Source organism: Crassostrea angulata, chromosome 8, assembly GCF_025612915.1.
Source record: "Crassostrea angulata isolate pt1a10 chromosome 8, ASM2561291v2, whole genome shotgun sequence".
Classification (NCBI taxonomy): Eukaryota; Metazoa; Mollusca; class Bivalvia; order Ostreida; family Ostreidae; genus Magallana; species Magallana angulata.
Window position 1 is genome coordinate 57737904 of NC_069118.1, and position 17246 is coordinate 57755149.

The window sequence follows — 17246 nt, forward strand, 5'->3', positions numbered from 1 at the left end:
ATTTCTCCTTAACCAGCAAAAAATGTATTTCACATTTGGTCATTGGGTGAACATGCATTTATTAAATGAACTTATAACTGCATGTAATGTTATAAAGTACCTCTGTATACAGATGAACCATATACTAGTATTAAGGGTCAGTTAATTAAAAAAAAAATATATAGAAAACTTAATTATTTAAATCTTAATTTCTATCATTTCATGGGTCTAGCAAAGACCCCTATAAATCTAGATTTTACTTTGAAATTCCTACTTTTTCTCTCTATATCGTTCATGTTTCTCTTCACTGGTATTTTTTAAATTGAGAATGACTTCAAACTAATCAAGGGAAGTTTAATTTTGAGGGGTTTCTGGGTTTTGAAATTGGGAAGGCGGAAGGCAAAGTTGTTAAATAATACATCATAATTAACTTAATATGTTTGAGATTCACTGGATTCTTGAATAATTTTTGATCACCATTTGATCTCAATGGAAAGTTTAGCCTGGTTAGAATTACATTTTGATATTGAACAATTAAGTTATTTTAAGTAATTATTTTAATTGATATACTTTGAATATCTTGAGAATTATATATATGTATCTTTATGTATTTTTCATGGATGTTACATGTATTATTAGGAACATATGACTAATTGACATGTCTATTTGAAATTAAAAGACTGATAGTGATATATCATGAGTTTTATGAACTCCACTGAAACTTGTTGGCTTGCACTGACAACGCAGAACTGGGTTCTATCCTTGCTGTCATGTAAAGTCTTAACGAAGTAAATGAATAATGAATGGGTTCCTTAACCAGGTTACTGTTGTGGCGATCCACCGTTTCTGCCCACAGTTCCTCTGGAGACTTTGTATGCATGGAAATCAAATTATCGCTGGGTACTTCATCAATGAAAGACATAAATTTTATTACACATACCGGTATATACCCCTGTAAGGAGATTCCCAGTCGGCAATGACAGATTTGTGGGGCGTGGAGAATTGGGGGGGGGGGGGGGGGGAAGTAGACAGGAGAGGCAGGAGGTCAGCGTTGGGGGTTGGAATGGGCCATTACGGAGTCTGACCTCTGTTCAACACCACATAAACAACGTACACTGACAGGGTTACGGGCTTCCAGTGCTGAGATTTTCATTTAGACAATGTGATTTTTCCCCCTCTTTCTCTTCCTCGATTCATGGAATGTTGATTAATGCTTCGGTAGCATGCTTAACTGCGACTGCTGAATTATTTTGCCTGGCTGAGAGGGAGAGAGGTTGGGGGGATTATTTGAGGAAAGTGTCACTTGAAAGCTGTTGAGAAATAAATCATTGCAGTGGGAAAACCATTGCTGTCCATGTAACTCTCTCTGCCAGTCTCCATCAAATGCAACATGTCTGAAAGAAAATCCAGCATACTTCTAACATACAGTCTAAAAATAAGGTCAATTACTTTAATTATAATTATATATATTGACACCCATTCCCATTTCATAATGTGTACTATGAATATATTATAATAGTATATACATGTAGTATACCTATGATAAGACTTAAGTTAGAAATTCAGCAGGCAAGAATTAATCTGTAATTTACTAAATTGGCAACTTATTCACCAGAGCACAATATGTGCATATATTTTTTTAAAAGAGTGCTGACGCCTTATTACTAAGTTAAAGAGGAAGGAGTTGCAATTTGTATAAACCCATATTGTTGGTTTACAGAATGACCAATTTGAAAATGCATTAGGATTGGCATTTTCTCTTTGGCACATCTACCATACATATGCTCTGGTAGCAATAAACTGAATTAGTTTTGAATATCGTTAGCTGAATTTTTGTTTAAGAAGAGGGAATTATCTTTGGTATATTTACCATACCTATAGTTACAATTTGTTTACTGTATACACACAAGATGACCAAAGTACATAAGTATTAGCATTTTCTCTTTGGCACATACATGTTCTGTTAGCAATAAACTGAATTCTTTATCTGCCGAATCAACTAATACACAGACACTTATGACATTGAAGGGCCTGTACTCTGTAATTAACACAAACATGATATGTGGGGTGTTGAATCATTACCAGTGGTACTCACTAAGTGGTTTACCGCTGTACAGCTGTCATTTTTCCTCATTTCTACCTTTGAAGGTTAATTTAAAATCCTAGAAATTTCTTATCACCCACTTATCTCCCCTGATTTCTGTAGATAAAGGTCTCTGTGTTTTGAGCTGGTTTGACCTCTGCCATTTTTTTTTCTGTTTCATTTGTTTATCAACAAAATCTGATCATTGGCAATCACAGACGAGAGATTAGATAATTAGCTTTTTAAAGTTTGTTGTCAATTTGTTTGCACTCCGTCCTACAACTGCTCAGAACAAGAAACAGCTGCCATTTGTGTTGCGTTGAATTAAGATAAATCGGGAAAGAAAAGTTATTACCAAGCCCTGAAAAATGTCACAACAAGCAGTGAAACCTAATAAGTTTAATAAAAGACTGAAAATCTAAGACAGGCACCATTTGAATGAAATATTAAATTAAATGCACTTTGCATCATGATAACAGATTACTTTCTTTTAAAAAATCAACAAGTTAAATGATTTGGTGAAAGTCTCTCTGATTTCAATCATTATTATTCATTGTGGCTGAATTTTTGTGAAGTTTGTACATTTAGAGTATTATATTACATATATATATATATTTGATTTATATTGGAGAAAACATGACGTAACATCCAAGGTATTAGTAAATGTGTTAAATTTTTCAATAAGCTATATCTGTACATTCTTCTGTATGTCATTGAATTTTTAATGATAAATAAAACAATTTGTAACCAGATCTAGATCACAGTATTTGGAAAGCAGACCATCAAATCCTGTATCACATGTTAGATGATTTATTTCGTATAGTCATTTTGATGTCTTGGATAATATTCATCTAAGCTAACAAAGGATAATGTAATCTGAAATTATATGTAATTATTATCACAATTTAATTAATTGTGCATAATGTGATTGTTTCATTTTTTTTTCTATTGTAGGAAACATTAAGGTCTGGGATTGCAATGAAAACTCTTCAATTGTAAGTATGAATGCAGCTAGGGACATTATTATAAATGACTTGAATTTTTCCCTGTCTAGGAACTCCAAGAGTGTGACCTTATACATGTGAAATTAGTTTGTGATGAATGAAATCAATTACATTCCCATCTGAATGGTCGTCTAGAATTTGTGTAAAGCTAACTGCCTGCCCGGGTTATACATTCATTCTTCGAGAAGTAATTTTTCAGAATCTTAACACAACATTGTTTTAGGTCGTTAAACACTTGTTCCCACCTCATACCCCGCATAACTCACTGACACTGGGCGAGTTCACCCTCAGAATCTCCCAGCCAGCCAATCAAGCCTCACCAGAAACCCTATCCAAACTCGCTGGACTCACAGAATTCCTGCAGAGAATTCCATGTGTTTTACTCCCCACTGCTAATTTTTAAGCTGTTGTTTCTCGCATTTCAAAACATTAGCTGTTTGTGGGGAAGGCTTTCGTCTCAATGAGGACCACATGTCATTGGATGCGATGAAGTCATCTCTGTGTTTTACTTTTTTTCCTTGTGTATAGCTACTTTATGCTTCCTATAGGAGTGACAGTGCATTGACTCTGTGAAACAGAATTCTGTATATATTAGTTAGAAAACTGGACATTTTACTGCAACAGCTCTATAGCTTCTGTAGTTCAACTGTGTGGTAAGGACATTTAACTATTATACATTTAATCAGAAATGATGCATGTAGTTTTGATTTAAAAGCTTAAATATAATATTTACAGATTTTTCACAGGAATGAGATATAATTGAATAAATGATTTCATTTTGAAAAGAAATATTATTTATTATATAATCATACTGAAGATCTATAATAACATACACTCACTGAAGAATATTATTGGTGTTTAATTATTATTTATTTTAAATTAAACTAATGTGCTAATGTGTAAGAGAGAGAGAGAATAAATATGGTATCAGATACTAATATGAATTGCAATTGATATAAAATAAAAGGAGAGAGAGAGAGAGAGAGAGAGAGAGAGAGAGAGAGAGAGAGGAGAGAGAGAGAGATTGGAGGAAGTTAGAAAGAGAGAGAGAGAAGTGGTTTCTTCTTAATGAGAGTTGCCTCCCTTTAATTGAGCCAATAAACAAACAGACATTTTTCACCTGTGAAACAGGTGCCCTTCCCTGCTGTTACAGCAACTATAATGGCACTTCTCCCTGATATATGGAGTATCCTAAAGCCATTGTTTAAGGATGTTTACAGAAGGAAAATGTGGAAACTGTAGCTGAAATATTCCTTGGCCATTTTCAAAAACCACTTAATAACGGAAATGGTTACAGTTGTGATAAAATAATTCCTTCCTTTCTAAGATTAATGACTTTTTTTTGGGTAATGAAATGATTCATGTATCAGAATTCTGTGATTTATACTTCAATTTCTTTCCTGTCTGAACTGGTCTTTTATGCAGTATACATTTACTTATTTATTTCCTTAATTAAGTAAAACTTATCTTTGATTTATGTCACTTTTAACACTTATAGGACTTTAATTTGAAAAAAAAAAATTGTTTGATTTGTAAACCATGTGTTTGGGTAGATTACTCAATGATGGTGAATATAATTGACGCCAGATTATGCTGAGATTGAAGGGCTTCCCAAGTTTATATTGGATCTTTTCCTCAGATCGCGACATACTGAAGACCTTTCCGTGCAATATCCCTGGTTAACTGGGATTTCTCAAATATCCGAACATTTCATTAAAAGAGTCTCAGACATTCAGTGATCTTGTTATGGCAGTCGCAGGGAGCAGAATTATGTAAATCGCATCAAATCTGAAACACCACTTTATTCCTCGTCGTATTGATTTTGAATAAAAGATCTTCTAATGTTAAAAAAATTCTGATAGTAAATTCATGTTTACGTTTAGCAATAAACCTGAGAATGGGGACCTTGCTGTGTATATTACATTCAATATGCTGAACTCTGTATAATAAACTGGTCCATCTTTGGAAGGAACTGAAGTTGGAAGAAGTGTTTCCTTACATCGTGTGAGAAAAGGACAAGTCCATTAGCCTTTGCGGGATCGAATAAGGCACGCTGGAACGAAACCTTTGCATGACTTGACACACAGGAAAGGGAAGGATCGTTAGGAGGGTGACTTGTAGCAGATATAAATGAACTTGAATTATGAATTATGGACTGTATAAAAAAACATATAACTGAATTCCCTGCTGAGATGGAATAAATTGTCTATGACTGGAAAACTCTTGGCCATGATTTTTTTTTTTTTATGTAAAGACCAAAATAAGCATGGGGGACTATACCAAACAAGAAAGTTCCATTACAGTAAAAGAATAATAAAAGTCAGCAAGATTATGGGGAAAATATTGTACACAGATAAGCCAACTATAAATAAGGACATATAAACAATGTCTAAATATTCCAGAAATAATCTCTCTACAAAAATAGATGAATATACATCATTCCTCTTATTTACTTGTGGTTCTGTGCATGCTTTCAAGAAGATTTCATTGAATTGAGGTATAATTTATATATGGCCACACCAACATAATTTCTTGTTTGTCAGATATTCAGTGAAAAAGGGTACCAGCAGGCGAGCTTTTAAATAATAAAATTATTATTTTTTGTAGCCAAAATGTTTAGGCGGTACGTAGATAAATTTGAGCGGACAGTTATATTTCTTCTACTTGTTTCTGATTTACAAATTAAAAACTATTTGAAATGCGAATAATAGAGTGAAAATAGAACAGAAATCGGCTCAGAATTTCCTGGATGCACGAAATTAATAGTAATATTATTTGTATAGTTTTATTTGAACATGAGTGTGCAGTGTCCGACGAACAAGAAATTATATTTGTATAGCTTAAGGTCAATAATGAAAGTTCCGTAAAAGGACAAACATATGTTAAGGATAATCTCTAGTGATTTGTATCTGTATGTATCACGATGTATTGAGTCAGGGAGTAGAGTTTGTTGCATTGATATATCGAGTCTATCAGTGAATTGATCGAGTCTATCAGTGAATTGATCGAGTCTATCAGTGAATTGATCGAGTCTATCAGTGCACCACTAATGTTCATGATCTCAGCCTTTTTTTATCACATAGTGAAAGTTTCTGTCATCCGTAACGGAGAACTTAACGAAACTTTTATTATCAAAACAAACACGATTGTGAAGGTGGCCCAGGACAGTTTTTTTTAATATAATTAATGGTAGCCAGGGGATGTGTGTCTTCGAACTCTGTAACTAGAATTTCCTGAGTTCCCAGTCAGCACGAATACCTTTAATTCACTCTTTATAAGGCCAATCACCAATTTCTGAAGAAAATTACAGTAAAAACCTGTAAAATTTTCTTCATGCTGGTTTTTATGAGATTTTGACCCTTTCATACTTCGCCCATTTTTCAGGATTTTTCAGCTTTTTAGACCTGAGCCCCCAGCAAAGGGTTGACATTGTGTGCCGCGTGCATGTTGCACTATCACATGTCAGAAACTTACCGGTGTATAGTTTACAATGTCCCATCCACCTATTGGTTGTGTTATTTCAGCTCCTGTCAGTATCTTGCGATTTCACTGTGTAAAATCAACACAACAGTCAGAGCCGCAAGTTTTCGCATTTTCCTTCTGATTCACATGTACTTAATTTTAGTGGCCTACATATTGCATACCAATTTTAACAAAGACACCCCTCTACCTAATAATAATCTTTAAAGCCATTTCATGAATTTTAGAAATATCATTACCCTTCAAGTAAAGCAACTCTCAATTTTACAAAAATATTGACAGGTACTTTAATTGAAACCGTCCCTTGCTAACCAAGCATTGGTGTCCATCCCTACTGAACAAACTTAAGTTGTTAAATAATTTTCTTTAATTGTTCAATCATACCTAACTCTAAATATGCTCTATGAAAATTATGTCTAGACATTATCTAGAACTGCATGTTTACATCTGTGTTTATTTGTTTTGAACATCTTTAACAAATCTCTTGGAACACAAAATTTTTAACATCACGTTTGAAATAAACAATGGCTGTTTGTCCTGTCGGTCTATGTTTAGCTACTTTTCCAGATGGATCGTGTTATAATGATGAAAGTGCATGTGAACTTCAGCTTCCCCAGGCTTTAAATTTTACCTCATTTTATCGGTTTTTAGGTTTTAGAATATCTTTTCCAAGGCCAAGAGATGAAAATGCTGCCGAGCATGTCATCAATTTCAGTGAAACTAACCTAGCATTGTTCAGGACTTCCTAGGATAAAGAGTCCATTACAAGGTTAAAACCTCATGATCAAATAATGGATACATGGTGAAAGCCAACAAAGACATTATAAGATTTGAACTTGACCTAGTAGATAAATATCACCAAGGTTTTACAAGGTCACTCAACTTTAACCTTATCCAGTCATTTGAAATTCATAAAATGACAAAACCTAGAATTGTGCTAAAGGGAGAGTACTCTGAGAATCAAGCAATAAAGATGAAATGGAAAATAACTATTTAAAAACTTTGTTGAAGTTGAAGGCCAGGGCAGCCGAAAATCTGCTCTGTGGCTTTCACATGATGGCTGATGTACTGGGGAATCATTAGAGTACGTGGTGGCTCAGTTTTCGAGGTATTCAAGGTAGCTCTCCTCCACGAATTTATATCCTCGACGAAAACAAATTTTAAAAGGTTAGTTTTCTTATTGAAACCGAAAACCAACACGTCCACAAATTAACATCCCCACAAATAACAAAAAAGCCACAATCCACGAAAATTGACCCCCACGGATTTTAATGATTCCACAGTATTATATTTGTCTCTAATGTGTCCTGTGTTAGCCCTAAAGCTCTAGACTCTGTGGTATAAGCTGGTTTATACATAAAATACAGAATTTATGTGTAAAAGACAATCAATCTTGTAACACTGCAAGAAAAATGGTTAGGAACCGTCGAAACAAAGGTTCTCTTCATTCATTATTAATAACAGTCGGAAGAAATCAATCGTAATGGGCAATATAAAAAATAGGGAGGGAAAATAATCAATGTCGTAAAGTGCACAATGATGTACCTGTATATGAATATATATAGGACGTAGATCTACAGCTTAGTACTGGCTTATTATTGACATAGCTGTGAAGTGTCTTCATGAAAATAGTTCCGTGTTTGGCAAAGTTCAAGCAGGTTCATCATGTCCGAGGAAGAAAGGTTGAACTTAAAATGAGAGGGGTTTGCCTTTATCCAGTATTAAAATTAAGAATTCTTGGTTTCTCTTTATTTTAGTCTTGTAGGAGGATAGAAGAATTTGAATAATACGATATGATAAATAAAAGAGGCCTGACATGGACTCAGACACTGTCAGTAGTAGTGAAGCATTCTACCACTGAGCCACCCTGACTACCATTTATAAACCAGCGTTTAACCTCATCTATTGGTTGTGAAGGTTTAATTTTAAGTTTGTAATATGGTACCACAACCTACCGGTACACCAATCCTATATAGCCATAAAAGTCAAGTAAATATAGGAAAAACAAATAGCTTGTACTTTGTACTTAAATCAAAACATCATTGCCATAGGACATTACTGTTACAACACATCATTGCCATAGGAACTCACTGGTATAACACATCATTGCCATAGGACATCACTGGTATAACACATCATTGCCATAGGACATCACTGGTTTAACACATCATTGCCATAGGACATCACTGGTATAACACATCATTGCCATAGGACATCACTGGTATAACACATCATTGCCATAGGACATGACTGGTATTACACAGCATTGTTACAGGACATCACTGGTATAACACAGCATTGTTACAGGACATCACTGGTATTACACGGCTTTTACACAGATACATGCATCATACAACAGTATTGTGGGGTAAATGAGAAATGGTTGATTTAGTATGGTGATAAATATCTTACATATCACACAATTGTCACTGGCCCTAAAGTTCATAGTCTGCAACATTCAGGTGTCTATAATAGTCATGGTTGGGGCATTAACAATGATCCAGTAGCTCTCTCCATGCTTTCTGTCGAAACCAATCACTACTGTGAGATATGATACACTGCAGTTTATTGCAAAATGTGCTGTAATCCAGACAACATCGCATTTATTTAGCTTTTGCCAGTTGTATATATTGGATTCATTTCAATGATTGACTTTATTTAACTTGGAACAATGATGTCAATAAACTGTTTGTAGACTTAAATACTGTTATGCTATGAGTTATGACAAGCTCTGTTTAAAAAAAAATACTCATGAGTTTTAGTATCAGAATTCATCAAAGCCTGTTGAACCTTTGTCTTATCGTGTATTAATCAGGTAAATTGTAATAGAGATCGAAGTCTAAGTTACTGATTAAACTTATTTCTCCCTCCAACTTCTCCTATCTGTCTTTACAAATATCTCACTCTTCCTCTCCCACTTTTTCTGTTTTATCATAGTTCTAGCTATTTCCAATTGATCGGCAGTTGAAAAATTCTCTCTCTCTCTCTTTCTCTCTCTCTCTCTCTCTGTTTTTTTTCTTCATTTGTCATTTTTTAAATACAGATTAAATATTTTTTCTTCATTTACATGTACCCCTAGATTTTTCTGCAGGTTAAATGAAAAATACCCTTTGGTTTCAAGAGAATTGCATGAAGACACATGAAGAGAATTTATCCGCTATTAGAACATTTAATTAACATATGGAAGAAACAAATGGTAATTAACCCCCCAAAAAAACCCTTGCAAAACCTCCGCACTTGATATAAAACAATAAATGTATAGCCGGGCAAAGATCTGTGGTACGAGGGACAGGGGATTTTACACTTCATCAGTCTTGCTATCAACTCTAATGAACATTTTATGTTATCAGTCAGAGGCTCAGATTATCTCCCTTTAACATCCCATCACAATCGGGATAAGAAATATAGATTTTCTATGGAGAGATATTGAGCTGTGCTAGTTATTACTCACGTTGACAGGGAGGAAAATTGGATTTGTCTCCCTTGGGTGTTGTTACGGTCACAGCCCAAACCAACAAGCAATTCTTGGCATTACATAACGACCAAGGGCCCTTTTTTGGGGTTGGTTGGTTGGATTTTAATTTTCTTCTTCATTTTAAATTGATTCTCCTTTTGTTACAAATTTTTTAAATCTCTGTGGAAAAAAAAAGATCTGAATTGAAGTGACTTTAACCGAACCAGGAATTGTGGTAAAGGTCTATTGTATAATTCATAAACGGAATCAAGACCACTGTCGCAATCGTAGAGATGCGGGAATGCTGTGAGGATATATAGAGCTAAGTTTTGCTGTAACAATAGCTGGATGTTTTTGTACATAATGGCAATAATAGCTTTGGCATAAATTGATGTAATTTCTGCTTCCATTCTTGAGATGCCTGAATACTATACAAATATCTCTCTTTGTCTCACTTGCACTTACTCTCTCTCTCTCTCTCCCTCTCTCTCTCTCTCTCTCTCTCTCTCTCTCTCTCTTTCTGTATGTGGTTAATACATACATAGACATGCTTAAAAAAATATTCACTCACTTTAAATTTATCTCTGACATTGGTGTAATAACTTTTTTTTTTGGAGGGGGATGGGGGGGGGGTGCAGTGCAGAGTTAAAAGAAATTCTTTGATACATGAATATATGTTCAAAGAAATCCCTGTTAAGTGTGCATCTTTATAACCCCTGCAAATGAAGATTGGGGGGTATATAGGAATCACCTTGTCTGTCCGTCCATCTGTCTGTCTGTCCGTCTCTGTTGAAAATTTGTCTCTGGTCCATATCTCTCTTATGGAGAAATATTGGAAGTTGTTACTTCAGATAAAGATTGCTTATAACCTAAAGGTGTGTTGTGACCTTGACCCAAGGTCATTTGGTCAAGGTCAAGGTCACTGGCAGAAAAGGTGCAAAATTTGTGTCCGGTCCAATTATCTTTCTTATGGAGACGCATTGAATGTTCTTACTTCGCACAAAAATTGCTTATGACCTAAGGGTGTGTTGTGACCTTGACCGAAGGTCATTTGGGCAGAAAAAAGAGCAAAATTCATGTCCAGTCCATATCTTTCTAATGGACAAATATTTGAAGTTCTTAATTCACATAAAGATTGCTTATAACCTTAGGATGTGTCATGACCTTGACCCAAGGTCAATTGAGGAAGTTCAAGGTCATTGTTTATAAAATGCTTAATTCCTGTCTGTGTCATGTCTTGTGTTAATGGAAATAATTAGAAGCTAAAATTTGACACAAAGCTTGCTTGTCTCAGGCCACATAAAATTATTTTTTAGATTTTCATCCCCGTCTCTCTGAAAATGACCTGCCCCGATGTATTTCTTTTTTTGGAAAAAAAAATGTGTGGAAAAAATTTTTTGGAAAAAATTCGGGCTCAGTATACCAATAATTCAAAATGTTTATGTTAAATGGCTGCTTTATATGTGGATTTTCGATTGATTCGAGTCATGTTTGTTAACATATGGATGCAAATGTCCTCATGCATTAATAGTTAACTTGAAATAAAATGGAAATTAAAGAATGGAAATTGGTTTGTGTACTCATATTAGCATTAACAGTTTAAAAAATAGAGCAGTTGTTATTTATAGAACATGGATGGTGAAATAGATTCATGATCCAATATTTTCTATAATAGTAAGTCCTTTAAGGTCAAGGTCTAGTAAATGAAAGGTGCCTTTATGTTTATTAAATTGAAGATATAAATTCTTTCAATGATGCTTCATAACAAAAGCTTTGTTTGATAGGGTGTATTGGGGCTAAATATTTTGGTAAACACAATGAAATATCATGTTTTAAACCGTAACTTTCAATGAAATATGAAGAAATTGAGGAACAAATTTTTGAATTTTGTCCATTTTTGACTAATAAAATATATCAAGAATGCCTACAGTCTCCCCAAAAACGGCTTTAAACAAGCTCTTGACCTCCTCTTTAAAATGATGTCAAATTAAATAGAGGTATTAGGATTAATTTTCCTGTGATTTAACATTATAGAATGTCAAGAAGTTGTTTAATTTTTTACATGATTCCTTTAAAGTCGTAACTACTGAAAAAAAATTCTTCAAATCAATTATGACATCATAATGGTTCTAGCACCAAAAAGACACTCTGGAATCATTTGCTAGATTTTGACCTTAAGTACTTTTTTGTCTCAAAACATGTGTTGATTTGTTTCCAGGTAATAAGCTATTGGAAATATGGTATATACAGGAGCTAGTGAGTCCCTATAAAGCAGCTATTGATTCCAAGTTATAGGTTATTGGAAATATATACAGAAGTTAACTCAAGCTGTCTCTTCAAAGCAGCGTGCTGGGATAGAGGATGTCAGGCAATAGAGAGACTTAATTATTATGTAGTTACATGTAATTCAATCGGTGCCTACTGTTCTGTAATATAATTATATAAATTAATTATTGATAAAAAGCATATGCAAGCATGTACACAGACATTATAGATACACTGTCGGCTTTGATGTGAATTAAACAGAAATCCATGAAATGCATAATGTGCAGCAGTCAACGGAGAGGGAGAGATTTATACGACATATGGAGCATTGTTATCTGTGTGGATAACACAAGTATCAAAATTAGCAGACTGCTTGATGTACAACATGAAAAGGAGAATTTTTTGTTCCAGGAAATTTAGGGATCGGAGTTTCCGTATCCCTGATCAACATAGCATGTACAGGTTAATGAAAAGACTACAAGCCCTCTATTGAAATATCTCATGATAAAAGAATATTACAAGTTTCTATTCGACCTTAGAAATCTACAACAGATTTACTGCTAGCTTTAGTTCCGTTATAGACAAACTCCTCGGGGAAAAGATGCCATATTAAAAGTTTAAGCTCCAATATCCGTGGTTTTTGTCGAATACAAATATTTCCATAGGCGGTAGTGATTTCAGCACACAAGGGTTCTGGAGACTTTGGTGCAACTGAGTGGAGTTATTCCACATATTATTCAATATTTGAGTCCATTTATCTGGCCATTAAATCGGCTGCTTGGCCCCGGAGCTTGCTCCATCAGGAGACAAATTTTTTGTAACGTCTGCAACAGAAATGTCAACATGAGAAGGAATTGGGAGAGAAATGAACCATGGTAGAGCCTCATTGTAATTTTTTAAAATCGATAGATAAGGTCTCTTCATTGTTCGGCTAGGCCGCGTTTTATCATGCTTCATAGGATTCTGTTGGATGGTGGAAGGACTGAGCGAGCTATTGTTAGGTTGCAGCCGAGTTCCAATACATAAAAAAAAAAACGGTCCCCGTACCTTTAAATATTTTCATTAACGTTGGGGAATATTGATTGACATAGCAGGGACACAGTGACAGATGCCACGCTTAGTTTTAATTTTCTCTGCGCGCTGGATGAAATGTTGACTAGAATTGTTAGCATGTCTCTCTAGTTGAAGATATTGTTTGTGCAATAATTACACAATCAGGATTAGATCGTTTCTGTGTGCACAGAGGAAACGTCAAAAAAACCCGCAGGTAAATTGATTGTTTTTTTTCTTTTTTCCCTGTGAGTTTATTTAACTAGAACTTGTAATATTTATTCTAAATGATGTCAATATAGTCGGCCTTTATTGTTTGTTGGAAACTGGCAGGCACAAGATCTTTCAGCTGAAGGTAGGGGTTCTCCATGTGACATAGACGTAATGTATTTAATTTTTCATCACCAGGTTCAATAACATTCGATCATGTCAAGAATCAAAATGAAGAAACTGTGTTTTAAGTTTGCTGTAATCCTTCATGTTTGATGGGTCCTTCGTATAGGGGGGAAGTCTTGGAGCCTAGACGTATAAAACTAAATTAAGCAGCGAGTAAGCTCGGGGATGGGGAGAGAGCAGCAATATTTAAACCCCAAGATCTTAGATTATTTATTATAAACTACCTGCAATAAACATGGAGGCCGGCTTATCATATCTAACCTTTCCGAGCTTGTTACCCAATTGTTGCAAAGGAGGATTAATCCTAAGGAACATCTGTTCAGGTGATTTTAACAGCACAGGACAGTGGGAGTTATTGTTAAGGGGGGATTTATTGCAGGGGGGGTAGTCGTTGAGTGAGGGATCTAGTATTCTTTGCATTGGTCACCGGGCTCCATTTATTTACACCTGGGAGCTTTGATTTCTGGCAAGGAATTCCCAGCAATTTACACTGTTACAGGATGTATAAAGATTCACATAATTTAGATAGGAGATGCAAGATGTGTCATAAATCTCTACTGTGCTTCGATTAATTTTTTTTTTTCGGAGTGGGAAGAATCTTCTAATCTCCGGAAGTAATAAGAGATTGATTTAATACCTTTACAAAGTAAGGTGAATTTTTGCCATTTTTTTTTTTATCTTTATGATATATAGATAAATCATTGAAACAATTTGTAACTTATTTTCATTATCTTTTCTTTAAATGCTAAGATGATGAATGGTGAAAAAAGGTTCATCATCATTGTTTCTTTTGTTCTTGATAAAGATTAGTGTCCTTTCATTTTGTTAACATTCATAAGTGTTATGTATAGTTTGGATGTTGACAAATTAGTCTTTGTCATGGTACCTAAAGAACTGATGAAGTATCTTATAGGTGATGCAGTGAATTTTGACCTTTTCTCTAATATATGAAATATCACACATCAGTTTGCTTCAAGCTCTAGAAAACTGAAGTAGCACAAGTACCAGCAAAGTGCTTGACTTGTGAAAAAATGTGCGGAAAGTGGGTCACAATTGTTGATACATTTTGAAATTAAATGCATGTATAAATGTTTCTACTGATGTCAATTAAAGTCAGGTTTGAGTATTACCTGTATATATTTAATCACCAAAGTAACCAGGGTAAAAATAGAATTATATTGTAGGGTATAAAAAAATTGCACCCAACAAACAATAATGTTGGACGGTGAAAAATGAAGATAGCTGTGTGGGCTAAGTGAGAATTGCACCCTCTTCTTTTTTATGAGAGTAAATGGAGTTGCAGGCTGCTATTATAGGTGATGAATGACTAATGGATTCCAATAGGTGTAAATCAGGTCCAGCAAAAAATCCATGACTGTGTAGGAAAAAAAAGGAAGCTCGCCATTATTGAGAGAGATTACTGGGAGGGGGGATCCATGGGTGTTAGGTGCGGGAGAGAGGTGCTCAACTATTCAGCTAATCCCAGTAATTAATTAATGAGCTGCTCACTCCATCTCTCAGTATTTGATTAATGAACTCTTTACTAATTGAATAATGTTTTAACTGTAACAGTTTCAACTCCACGGAGAATGAGCAAATCTGATTTTTTTTTTTTTGATACATGTGTACAAGTATTTGTGAAGCACTGGATGTAGGGTATTTATGACACACATATATATAATTACTCAATAATGGTCAGGATCAATGCAATAGATGGTGCATTCCTCACGAAATATGTAATTTAAAATAAGATAAGATAATATTTATTTTAAGTCGGGTTTTACAAACAAACATTAGCTCTCAGCTACTCAGAGGAGCTATTTTCCTACTAGTAAATATCAAAGAAAATAACTTACATTGTATTCCATCTTTAGGTAATCGGTCTATTCTGTAATTATATTAAAATTGCAGGTAACTATGAATACACACAAAGTAAAATAAATAGGAAAATGTGTTGTAATTGAAGTCGTGAAATCCAATGCTCATTCAAGTGCTATTGAAAGTTGAAAAAAGTTAAAACAGATCAATTAACTGATCATCTCTCTTATTTTTTCTTTGATCTTCAATATACCGGTATTAACATACTTGGTGCTTTATAGTTATAATTCTATTTATAAACAATCTTTAATTGATTGATAATCTCTTTACATGTTTGATATTTTAATTAGCTTAAATACTGACTTGTCGAGTTTATACTACTGTATATCGAAGCATTGATAGCTGTACCGGTATAATCATAGTCAGAATCAAATTGAAGGATCTTTTGAATTAACATCTGAAGCATTAACGAATCATTATAAAAAGTTCATTCTGCACTCATATTGGCTTTATTTATAATAAAACGCTATCTAAGATATTAATTTGTAATTCTGTGGTTTTTTAGTCTGCACTGTTGATTTTATAACTTGTAAGCCAGTTAAACAAATCTGATGTAAACTAGCTCGTAAAATATGCCTGACGTACCACACAATGTACATGTGATGTGCACTTAATCATATATTTAATTTCAATGGATGATATAGCAGGTAAATAGGATTAATGAAGATAAAAGAACTGGGCTATTTATTTCTGATATTTTTCATCCAATTGAATAAAGTTAATTATTTAAACGGTTGTACAAGCTTAGCGGTTCATGTTAATATGTTTAAAGAAGTAGAGTTGATTAGCTTGTGTAAAATATCAGCCGTGAACATCTAGATCTTGCAATATGGTGCAGAAGTGAAATGCAAAATCTTCTCTAAAATTTATGTAAATTTAAAAGTTACCATAATTACTGATCAGTTCATACAAATATTGTGAATTGTCAAAGTACTCAGTACATTGAAGGAGAAAATCAGCATGTTAATTAATAGCCTGTGCATAGTCATGCTCGATATTGTAGATGTGTGTGTATACAAAGAGGTTTGATGTTTCGGGTGTGGCTTATGCTGCAAGAATAGAGATCGAGATCAGAGTTTAACCTCTTAGTTGACTGTGGAATGATGGGATTTTATCGTGTCAGACGACAATATAACACAGAATCCGTCCTACAAAGTACATCTGATTCTTTACGCTGCGTATTTAAGTTATGAGATATGATACGCAGAAATTCATATAATCATACAGTGGGCTTTGTAGCTAGTAGGTAATTCTATACAAAATTATGTACTGGCTGCAGATACGAAATGTTGTATCAAAAAGAATTATGTGGATTGATTATGATTCATCCATTGAAATACACTTTATAGTGTCTGCCATGAAGTAATTGGGATGTTGTGTCAATTACATAAGGTCTGTCATCAATTTAAGAGCTGCAGAATTTGTCCCCAGTGTTACCTATACTTAAGATATACTGCTTATAGACGCGACTACCACTCTGCTTGAATATGACGCATCAGTTTTGATTTTAACCTACAGGAGTGTAAAATACATATTCATTTATTAAGGATCTTTAAACACAATCTTATTGGGGTTTTTTCAGTTAATAATTTCAAGACAAATTGAATTTCACAATGAAATGAATTATGTACTAACAGAATGAGGTAAATGCGGTTTT

General features: G+C 34.2%; 1 protein-coding gene across 8 annotated transcripts in view; it reads left to right on the forward strand.

Moving 5' to 3' along the window:
• LOC128158588 (neuroglian-like) overlaps nucleotides 1–17246 on the forward strand; it is a 76063-nt gene that overhangs the window by 17102 nt on the left and 41715 nt on the right. For 2 of the 8 annotated variants that reach the window (XM_052821496.1, XM_052821495.1), the window contains exons 3-4: nucleotides 3017–3057; nucleotides 3290–3719. The gene's annotated coding sequence lies outside the window, so the exon portion shown is untranslated. Of the gene's footprint in view, nucleotides 1–3016; nucleotides 3058–3289; nucleotides 3720–13216; nucleotides 13533–13649; nucleotides 13671–13760; nucleotides 14035–14069; nucleotides 14358–17246 lie in introns of those variants that run through there. The other 6 variants (XM_052821493.1, XM_052821492.1, XM_052821491.1 and 3 more) reach the window with 5 other exon arrangements.